The sequence below is a fragment of the Macrobrachium rosenbergii genome, chromosome 47, assembly GCF_040412425.1.
Source record: "Macrobrachium rosenbergii isolate ZJJX-2024 chromosome 47, ASM4041242v1, whole genome shotgun sequence".
In the NCBI taxonomy this organism is placed as follows: Eukaryota; Metazoa; Arthropoda; class Malacostraca; order Decapoda; family Palaemonidae; genus Macrobrachium; species Macrobrachium rosenbergii.
In genome coordinates, this window is record NC_089787.1 from 40,739,907 (window position 1) to 40,748,947 (window position 9,041).

The following is a 9,041-nucleotide window of genomic DNA, read 5'->3' on the forward strand; positions in this document are numbered from 1 at the left end:
GAGGGAGAGAGAGAAATAGTGCCGGGGAGCACTTTAATCAGCCAATGGCCACTTTGAGATTAAGCAAAAACACTTACAGCGCCCTTTTGGTTAAGCACCCTTAATGGATGTTCCTAACTGAACTCGCGATACGACATGGATATAAAGGGGATATAAAGAAATATTTATCATATTTGTAGGTGGTTTTAAGAGGGCTCGATCTGGATGTACAGTAGCTCGCATACATAAAACAATCTCTCTCTCTCTCTCTCTCTCTCTCTCTCTCTCTCTCTCTCTCTCTCTCTCACACACAAGTGGAGATAAATGTAATGTAGTAGCCTTATTTAACAACTAAAGCGCCCTCTCCCCTTCCCCCTACCTCTCTCTCTCTCTCTCTCTCTCTCTCTCTCTCTCTCTCTCTGTGCGTGTGTGTGTGTGCGTGTGTGTGTGTGTGTGTGTGTGTGTGTTGTAAGGTGTCGAGATTAATCCAAGACGGTAGTCTCATTCAACGCCTAAAACAACACGCATTCTCTCTCTCTCTCTCTCTCTCTCTCTCTCTCTCTCTCTCTGAAGGTGTGGAGATTAATACCCCATTATCAGGGGCCATTTGAAGGCGTCCGAATGGCACGTTTCATGGGACTTTAATTGGGATAAAAGATCGACACCACTTCAGCTGATACCAGGCGGCAGTTTGGGTGACGAAGGCGTGTGAGGAGAGCTTTTTTCGGGCGTTTCTTTTTTTTTATTATTGGTTAGCGAGAATAATGTTTTTCCGGGTATTTTTTTTTCCTCGTATTTATGGTGCTACTGAGGAATCTTTTACCATAAGATGGTTATTGTTTGCTTTATTTTAAAACAGTTAGTGAGATTTTTGTTTTATTATTTTATTAATGGTTACTTATTTTTATTTTTTTTTACTCTTAAGGCCGGTTTTTTTTAAATGGGTAGAGAATGGTATTTTCTGACATTTTGTTTTATTTATCATGCTTATTTTGTTTTTCTTTTTAAGGTTCCTGTTGTCACTGTTTTATAGTGTGGTTATGAGATGAATGGCCCCACAGGGGGATAGTGCCGTCATTGCACCTCACGTTGTGCACTGTAGGCATTATTGCTTAAGGTTCTTTGCAGCGTCCCTTCGGCCCCTAGCTGCAACCCCTTTCATTCCCTTTACTTACCTCCGTTCATGTTTTCTCTCTTCCATCTTACTTTACACCCTCTCGTAACAGTTTTTTCATAGTGCAGCTGCGAGGTTCACTTCTCTTACACCTTTAAAACCTTTTTACTCTCAATTTCTCTTCCAGCGCCGAGTAACCTCATAGGTCCCAGTGCTTGGCCTTTGCCCTAAATTTCATATTCCGTTCCAGTAAAAATAATGTTTTTCTGATGTTTCAGACAATATTCTGTCGGAATTTTATAGATGGCATTTTTTAAATGGTTAGTGATAATATTGTATTTTTATGTTTTTAGTGAGAATAATGTTTTAAGGGTAATTGGTTATGGTTGATTATTTGGATTTAAAAAAAAAATGTTTATTCCTTGCATAATTTTTTAATGGTTAATTGAAAGGTTAGAGGTCCGGAAAAGTAAAAAATGTAAATTGGTTATGAGTTCATAAAAGACAGAAAATGAAATGAGAAAAAAAAGTGGGATTATATACCGAATTTTTTTTATTAATATATTTTTTTTATCAAGAGCAGCAGCATTCGTTCTCTCTCTTGCACACAAAATATAAATTTTGGCTTTATAAATGTAGAGAGTACATAAAGAGCCAAAATTTTCCATTAGGTATAAGTTTTGCGCTTTAGAGTTCATATGTTTGTTTTATAAGCTTAAGGCTAAAATGTCATCGTTTGGTACATTTATAGAACAAGAATCACGGTAGATTAATTGATGCATTCTTGTTTGAGGTGGAAGAGCCTTAGAGAAAAAATGTAATATTTTTTCGGGACCGTCATTGATTCACAGGCGTTTTAGCCGACTAAGAATAACATTTTATAGTATATTAACATGTCGGTTTAATTTTCTATTAATTTTCAATTGGTTAAGGGTGGTAAATAAGAAATAACATAGTTTACTTTTCTATTGATTTTCAATTGGTTAAGGGTGGTAAATAAGAAAATTGCACATTTTATGGTATATTAACATATCAGCTTACTTTATTGATTTTCAGTTGGTTAAGTGTGGTAAATAAGAAAATTGTTTTGAAAATCTGTAATTCAAATTAACAGTAAAACCTCAAGGAAATAGACCGTTATCCTTTGACTGAAGGTATCACCTGATTGAATGTGCAGTAGAGAATTTCTCTTGAATCTTGTATGATTTTCATGAGTTAGTAAATGTAGTCTGCATGTAGATGCATTTTCTATTTTCTCGTGTAACCTCATCCCCGGGATCTTCGTCTTCATTTAAATATTTATCAAATCTTTCATAGTCGCATTTCCCCCATACCTTGCCCATATTTAAAGCATTGTGGGGTCCTGATGGCAGGCTGGGCCTCATTCAGCATGGAACTAACCCGTCTGGCAGGATGCATTCGGACTCTTGTTTGGTAGGATAGGACATTTTATGGTTTCTCTATAATCACTGGCATGAAACTTACTATGCTGATATTTAATAGATGACGGCTTTATACGAAGTTGTTTAACGGATCAGGAATTTATTCTTGGATCCTTGATTATTGCTGGAAAATATTTATATTTTACAAAACCACCCGTCTATGCTGCCAGAAAAAATGGTTGAAAGGCCAATGTTGGCAGTGGTAAATTTGGGATGGCCACACTTGACTCTCCTTGTTAGGAGTGGAATAAGCCTTGCCTGAGATTTTTACCTCATGAGACAAAATTGACAAAATATGAGTGGTAGTCACACTTAGAAGCTGAGACTTGATGAAGGATATCTTTTCAAATATAAAATTAAAATTGTGTGAACTTCATTTTGGAGGGTGCACTTACAGATTTTTCCTTGTGTTTTTCAAGACCCAAAAGTTGTGGTAATGGTCTCAGTATAGATAACTCAAGCTATGAAAGTTATTGTTCTCGGTGGATTCACTCAGTTGGAATCAAACAAACGTTAAAGTTTGATGGTTTAAAATAATCAGCGAAGATTGGAGAGTTAAATATCATGTTAGAAGTCGTTAGATCTCTGGGTGTCATCTGCCTTTGAAAAAACTATGACAGATTCTGTATGAATTTATGATATAATATTCTTAACAGAAAGGTATTTGTCTTCTATTTTCTCGGTTTGCTTTCTTTGCTGTACGAGTGCAAGTTGGAGAAAACTGTAAATAAAGGTTTTCACTCTTTGCATACAAGCTCCTTACCCCAAGGAGCCTTTAATGTCAGTGACCATGTGAAAACAAATGAATGTTTCAGAAATATAATTATTACAAGGGAAAGTAGAATATGTTAAGGTTCAGCAAGTTTTAGTTGCAATATATTTTGTTGTTTCATCATCGTAATATATTTTCAATCCTTTCTAACTATGATACAGTTTTTCCTGTTTATAAAAAACAAAATATGAATATTACGGGGATATAAAACGGAATAAGAATAAAGGATATTGACAAGATGCTTGAAATTATTTACAGCAAACTTAGATACCAGCAAAAGAAGAAAGTAGAGGGACATTTTACTTGGAAGCAAAGGATATGACAATTTTAAAATTAGGTTGCAATATTTCGGTTGACTCAAAAATTCTTAAGATTTTTCGTTAAAAGTAGCTATAAGAACAATGAAGTTTTCTTGCCTCTTTATTTGTCACGTTCCTCTCTTTATTGCTGTCTTGGTGATTTGGTTGACTTGATCAGATTTGGCCAAGTACGAGAATGTTACGTTAAACTGTTCAGATGAGTATCTCTGGACTGATCTTTATAAGACAAAGCAGTATAGGTGTCTGTAAAGGCTTTTCGGTTGTAAATAAAAGTAATGGTAGATAAGATCTTGGATGATAGTTATCATTTATGGTTTAACAACTTTTGGGTAATAAGGTGGTTAGCTACAGTGAATATGGAGACCATATGCAGGAAGTTATTATTTGAATATATTTTAGTATTGTTTTAGTAACATGAGTCATTTATACTTAACAGTGAATGCAGCTTACCAGCCTCACTACGCAAACTAATATTTTGAATGAAACTTAATAATTGAAGAAATCGATACTTTTTTTGTTTAAACCATCTTCTGTAGGAGACTTTGCTAAAAGAGATGGATGATTTTTTTGTACGCATTACCTAATACGTGTGATTTTTAGAAGAAATCGATACCTTTTAGTGCAAACTATATTTTTTATCTTTTGAACGTGATTTTTAAGAAGAGAATGTATGCAGTGCATGCAAAAGGAGAACGTTAGAGCAATATAAGCAAGAGTAAGGTTATGAGGGTAAGTGGAAACCAGAAAGATTGAGAAGTAAATGTTTATATTAGTGGCGGAAGAATGGAAGAGGTTGACTCGTACAGGCCAGGGGGTGGGAAACAACTGGCAAACATGCCAAAAGTGCCACTCTAACGACTTCTTTCCGGCACGCAAAACCTTCAAAACATTACTGAATAGATGAATCTCCAATTTCTTTTACATGGCAACCTTGTGCTGACTTAGTATCAGGGGAAGGGGAGTAGGTATAGGCGGGGACTTTGTTCTCCCGTTCATTTGCAGTATCATGATCTCTCAATAGATGGTAAAAAAAAAATTAAAATTTTTTCGAAGGCTTTTTTCTAATCAGTGAGTTAGCTGTTGAGCAGGGATCTACAAGAGATTTAAAGAATTAGATATTGCTGCAGAATTCATCAAGTTCCAGACAGTATAAAACTGGATGAACTAAACTTGCAGGTATTTTCATGGATGGAAACGGATAATTTTGAAATACAGTTGAGTGAATTTCGGAATTGCTCAATATGGAGGCAGAAATTTTTTTTATCTTTGAGCTTACTGGGAAAATACTAAAAAGGATTGATTAGGGAAGGGAGTAGCAGAGAAAAATACAGAAACACGCTATTAAGAACTAGGAATACTATTTCAATTTTGTTTGTTAAAAAAAAGTCTTATAACAGCATACACCCCATTTTTCCATCAACATAATCGTGAATCGTTGTTCCCATTGATGAACTCCAAGTCTCTTAATAGGAGTAGTTTTAGGGATGAAACTAGCAGCGCATGCATATCTCTCAGGGTTACAAAATATGAACCTGATTAGTTATATTTCTTAATTTTTGCGGCAGTACTCATAGAAGTCTCGTTGATGGTAAATAAACAAAGCTCCAAAACTCTTCTTTCTTTAGTTTAAGTTTATGTTTTCTACTTAAAATGGTAAAAATTGACTTCTGCTTGCTTGATGTAACAGTTTTGTAGGTAAAATAACTTTATATTTCGTCTAGTATTTATACATAATTCATAAGGTATTAAAATCAATAAAAGGATATCTTTGATTTTATATCCTATTGTTTTATTCAGTAACACAAACATGAGATTGGGCGTTGTACTATATTGGAGGAAGCTGAGAAAACTACTGGCTGATTTATGTGGTAAAAGTAAATCAGAATTATTGTTTACAACTTTTGTTGATGTTAAAAGTAGCAACTTTAAATTGTGTGCTTGTATAAGGAAACTAGAGATACACTTAAAGGACACCATATAATAGTTAACCAAAAAATTCGGTTGGAACCTGAGCATATTTTTTATTAAGGATGTGGCTGATTTGGGCTCATACACTTTGAAAAAGGTTGCTCACCCCTGGTATAGGTATTTGGTAGTAGACGTAAGGGCTGATGATTGCAGGATGAGAAAAGAGATGATTCACAGGATAAGTGAAGCAAGGAAGGTAGCAAGGTGTGCAAAAATGATGGGGAAGTGACTAGAAGTTGCACGGGTGGCAAAGTGCGAATGCTTGCAGGAATTGCTGAACCAACTCCCCTTTATGGAAGTGTAGTCGTGGGGTGAATTGATGGCTCAGAATGTTTTTAAAAGTAATATAGAAAGAATGGAGGGTGATAGGTTGTTAAAAAAATATGTAATTCAGTAGTGCGAAAGATGTCTTGGAAGGTTGGACCTCTAAATATGGGAAGCACGTAGATACATGCTAAGTAAAGGTGATGTAATTTGTATAAGGGATATTGCGAATGTCAGTGTTGATGTTTGAAGCAGCTAATGCTAAAGAACTTTTGTACGTAGAAGACTTATCAAAATCCAGTTGTTACAATATGAAAGTATAAGTGGCCTTTGTGTTCGGTTTTCCCACATGAAGCCTTTCCCTGTTAAAGAAAGTTTACTGATGTTGAAGTGTATATAATTATATATGTATATATATATATATATATATATTATATATATATATATTTATAATTATATATAAATATATATAATTGAGGTATGTATAAAGACGGGTAGGAAGTAGAACGTTCATATACACACTACCACTTAGCCCTGTTTCCTAAATTTTTGGGATTATGCAGACTCCGTGTTCAAAGTTTGAAATAATATATTAAAACGGTTTAGATTCTAGGATAACAGTATTAACATGAAAAAACAAAAAATTTAGAAAACCATGGAAGATTAATTTTCAGTAGAATTTAAGTAGGTGTGCTGAACGTCAATGAAGTCAGTAACGCTACATTATATATATATATATATATATATATATATATATATATATATATATATATATATATATATATATATATATACACACAGTATATACAAATGTGTGTATATGTATATTAATATGAATAAAGTGCTTATGCAAGTCTGAGATGGCCGGCGCAGTGTGCGTAGGGAAGGGAGCATTCGACACGCTTTTTTTTTGTAGGTATATGAAATGGCTCATGTAGAGGCCTTCTGCATAATAGTTTCATCTGTTAATCAACAATTAAGGGTTGAGTATGGTAGTAAGAGCTCTCTCGTTGTTTTCTCTGGAGCCACCCTCTGTTAGGGGGGAAACAGGTTGTTGTCGGAACATACATAACATGTGGGAAGCCAAACACACCTTTAGAAAGCCTGTAAGAGTTTAAGCTGCGCCATATCTCTTTCATTTGTATGTTTGTTGACGTATCGTTGTTTAATGCAGCGTCGATATATTTTCCTGCTGGTGTTGTTGTACTCCTCTGTGTCGAAGTCTTTAAGTTGCTCGCTATTCTCGTTTTCTTCCTTATATAGCATCGCGTACAGACAGACAAGCAAACATGGCCTTGCAGGGAAGCAACAAACGCGGCCGGGTTCAAAAGAGCTTTAGGCAGAAGGAGAAGGGGAAGAAGAAGGAGGAGACGGAGAAGGAGCATCCCCCACAGATAATATAAAAGAGTAATTACATTCTCTCAGGCGCAGCTGTGAATATGAGATGTCATCCCGAGTGACCTTGAATTGGCCACTATGGTATGCGTCGAGTGTATCGAATGATATATGGGGAGAAGCTTTTACGGGCCGCGCCAAGGGACAAGAGCCCGTGCTGGCACAAGGCCAGCTGGAGGCAGTCTACTCAGTTACTAAAGGTATCAGGTTAAAATGGAAGTAAAATCACTTAGTAGAATGTTAAAAAAGCTGTAGGACATTGATTCCTGTAATTGGAAATTAATTGCTTGTTGAATTTGCAGCTTGAATGCATGTCAGAATTTTTTTCAAAGGTTTGCGCCTGACGTTTTATTTTGTTTTTAGTGCATGTTAATATATCAGCGGAATGGCTCCGTTAATCTTAACGACAACATGGGAAGCGGAAAGAATGCTAGGTCAACTCGGTTCAATTTCAACGCTCTCTCTCTCTCTCTCTCTCTCTCTCTCTCTCTCTCTCTCTCTCTCTCTCTCTCTCTCTGTGGCTGACAAATTCCAACGCTCGCCAGATTAAGCGGTTGTGACTATATCTTGTAAGTTTACAGTCACATATCTCTGGGTTAGATGATGGTTTTTGGGGGAAGGGGTCTCCGTTAGTCCTGCCGTTGGATCGTGTGTTTGTTGGCTTTTTGTTTTTTATCTTTGTGTTGTTGTTAATTTACTATGAACATTTCTGTTGTTTATGCGAATTAGTCTCTAGTAGATAATTTACTATGAACATTTCTGTTGTTTATGCGAATTAGTCTCTAGTAGATAATTTACTATGAACATTTCTGTTGTTTATGCGAATTAGTCTCTAGTAGATAATTTACTATGAACATTTCTGTTGTTTATGCGAATTAGTCTCTAGTAGAGTTGAAACTCTTGTTATATTAATAGCCAGGAGTTCTTCCTAATAGAATAGAAATTGTCATCTAAATATTTAACTTGTTTCACACTTCACTTTTCATGTGTACTTTGAGTGATTTGGCACTTTATTTACCCCGCATTATGATCTTCATTGTTAAATCTCATTCTCGGATGTTGCATTGCCCGGCACTGGAGATTTCCAGTCAGAATACTCGAGAGAATTGCAACACCGCATGTTTCCCCCTTGAGACTTATTCGACGCTTTCGGGATAGTGGCGGTGGCTGGGATATCAGAATGCCTTTACGAAAGGTGGAGGAGTAGTAGTACCCGAAGATCTCAACCTCAACTGTCCCAATCACGTCGAGTTGACGGTTCTCCTTTTATTATTCTCCTCTTTCTTTCTTCCGTTGGAGAGATTCCATCAGCGAGATAATCAAACGCCAAACTAAACGCCTTTTCTACTGCTGGCTGCTACTGACGAGGCATCTGTTGCCAGTCAGTCAGTCAGTCAGCCGGTCCGTCTGTCTCTCCCGGAGTGAGATCAGCAGAAGAGGAAATGACATCAGAAAGAAGGGAAGAAGCGAAGAGAAGTGGAAATGGTGAAGCGAATACGAGACCAAGTCTCACGAAAACATGGGCAGCTCTCTTGCGTTCATAAGGAGTCGATAAATGGAAAAAAATGGGGGTTGGTTGGGGGGAGTAGATTTCGTAGTATATAGATGACCAGGAATCCACGCTATCATTCCGCTTGGCAAGGATGAACTCATTTGCATATGAAGTTGCTCTGCTTATCCACAGTAACTGCTCCTGCTCTTGCCGCTGCCAGGCCGGACAAGGGAGTCCGTTGATAGGGTGGTAGGGGGGACACGGCCTTACCTCCACCACCTCCCTCCCAACAGCA